Consider the following 2,644-nt stretch of genomic DNA (forward strand, 5'->3'; position numbering starts at 1 on the left):
GCACACGCACACACACCTCCCAAAACTTGGACTTATTTTCCCACCTTTGGACACTCAACCGTTGGGCCGTTAAACTGTGCCTTTACAGGTGAAACTTGAACGCTTTTTTTTAATGCATTTATGGAGCATATGTGCACTGCAAAATTATTTAATGTCCAATGACAAAATGAATTGTACATACTGTGTTACTCTATGAATGGCCATTTATATTCTTATTCTTATGATGTCTATTGTTGTTATTGTTTAATGTTGGTTGTTTTCACTATTATAAAATACAGTATCACTAAAATCTAAACCGTGTTCAGTGTCTCATTCTCCACTCCGAGAATCAAACCTAGTCTTCTGAGTCTAGACTAAATCAGAACTGTATCACTATCTGTACCTAAACTGTACCTTAAAAAGGATAGCTTACATGCTACATTTGGTATCGGAGAAGACAAACGGAACGGCGCCAAACGAACAATATGAGGTTAAATGAAGTTGTATAATTAGTTAGGAAAAAACAAATGTGGAGATATTTATCGGGTGTTGAAAAACCTGAACTGCAAAAAAGGAAGGCTGCTGCTGACTCAGGGGAAAATGAAGATAAAAGAGGATCTGAAAAGAAAGAAGAAATTGAGGAGTTTTATTACTAAATGGATGTCGGGTTGTGAGTGGCTGGTTTTCGACCATTTGTTCACCTTTAAAATGTGCACTTTACCATTTGTGGGGAGTGGGATTTGTTTAGATTTGAAGAGCATGTATGTTTGTAAAACATTTTTCACCTCATCCTAATCTTCTGCAGCTTCTTTGGAGACACGTTTATTTTTAAAGCACTGACAAGTTGAGCTGTAGATATTGGAGGTTCTCCAACAAAACTAAACTCCACAGTTTTTCTATCAAATATTCCTTCCAGTCAGTGTTTTCCACTCTGGATGAAACAACTCAGAATCCTAAACTGTGATGGTCTCTATTTTCATGGATTCTTGGAGCTGAGCGACACCATGGATCTAATCAGCAGCTGCAGTCAAACATGGATCATTGGTTACAATTATTTGTTATTTTAATCAATGAAATGTGATTGTTTGAAGAGTTTTATTGAAGAATGACTTGGTGTCACTAAAATATGATTCACCCATAATGTTATGTCAGAAATTATGAATATTTTCTTTGTCAGGTTAATGAGAAACAGTTTAACTTTCACATTTTAATAAAAGAAAAGAAAAATCACTTTACTTCAATGATAAATCAAAACAAAAACTATTAATTTCAAGCATATTTTGTAATAAAATATAATACACATTAAAATGGGTTTCATAGTTCTTATGATGATTAGAGTATCTTCAGAAAACTTCAGTACAAAAATTTAAAAACTGATTGAAAGAGCTTGGAAGCTTTTGAGCTATTGGAGACCAAATTCACAGGGTGCTGTGGCTTAGCTGGTTAAAGTGCCTGTCTAGTAAACAGGAGATCCTGGGTTCAAATCCCAGCAGCGCCTTGGAAACATGAAATTGTACTTTTGGCAAAGCACTTTAGCATCCTCACTTGATCCTTTCACTTTGTAAATACTTTACACGTTGTGCTTTATGTGTTTAGTGTTTTCCTTCGTCTCATTAAAGCTGCAGTATGTAAGTTTTTTCTGGTGTTTTTTGGTCAAAAATTCATCATCATTTCTGAACATATTGTAATCCAAAGTGTTCTGAGTGGACAGTGAATATCTTCTCCTTCTCCTGGCACTGTAAATGAGCTTTAGAAATCTTGGAGCTTGACGCTGGACTTCAGCCAATCCGAGATTGTTCTACCAATAAGGCGATCCCATGAGCTGTTTTAATCATTACTATTACTATTGGCTGCTCGAGCTGCTCGTCAAAAGTCAATTCAGGTTCACAATCTGAGAGTACGGAAAGTGTGATGGCAGATATTCCAGCAGAAGTCTCTAACGCAGCTTTTAACACAGCGGTTACATGGCAAAGCAAGAGGAAAAAGTAAGAGCGAGGTGGAGAAGCAACAGAATGAACACTACGACATGACTTACAACAACTGACTTGATTAAAAAAATTGGGTTTTCACCTTTATTAGTTGTTTATACATGTTGTTACACATACATAGATGAAATTTGTCCTCTGCATTTTAACCAATCCCTGAGGAGCAGTCGACAGCCATTTTGCGGTGCCAGGGGAGCAGTTAGGGGTTGGGGGACAAGCTCAACATCCCAGATGAGGATGGAACCGACAACCCTCCAATTACAAGCCCAGCATTCTTAACCACTGGGCAACAACTCCTGTTACATCACATCACGTCGTTACGTTGTCACGTGACACAGCGCGCCCAATCACAGTAACATAAACACAGCTGTGGCTGGCTGCCGTAATGTCATCAAACAGGTGGTGTATCTCTAACATTAGCTCATTGCCATATAACCTGCTTTAGAAACAGTTTTGGAGAAAGACAACCTATCAGTCATTTAAACGAGGGGCCCTCTGTGTCAGGGCCCTTCAGGTTTAAATATATACCAAGTGGTAAAGGAGACATTTGATCTAGAAACGTAGATATTCATCAAATTATTGATATAACCCACTAGGCCCCATTCTCTGAAACATCATGTTACACTTATTCAAAAATGAAGGCCTCTCAGTAATTTCTTGTGAAGACATACATATATTTG

At 37.6% G+C, this 2,644-nt stretch overlaps 1 non-coding gene across 1 annotated transcript; it reads left to right on the forward strand.

Annotated features, from left to right (window-relative positions):
• The first annotated feature begins 1,403 nt into the window (after positions 1-1,403).
• On the forward strand, positions 1,404-1,477 carry trnat-agu (transfer RNA threonine (anticodon AGU)). Its single transcript has one exon. It is a non-coding gene; the product is annotated as a tRNA-Thr (tRNA).
• The last annotated feature ends 1,167 nt before the right edge of the window (positions 1,478-2,644 follow it).

Source organism: Gouania willdenowi, chromosome 17 (assembly GCF_900634775.1).
Source record: "Gouania willdenowi chromosome 17, fGouWil2.1, whole genome shotgun sequence".
Classification (NCBI taxonomy): Eukaryota; Metazoa; Chordata; class Actinopteri; order Blenniiformes; family Gobiesocidae; genus Gouania; species Gouania willdenowi.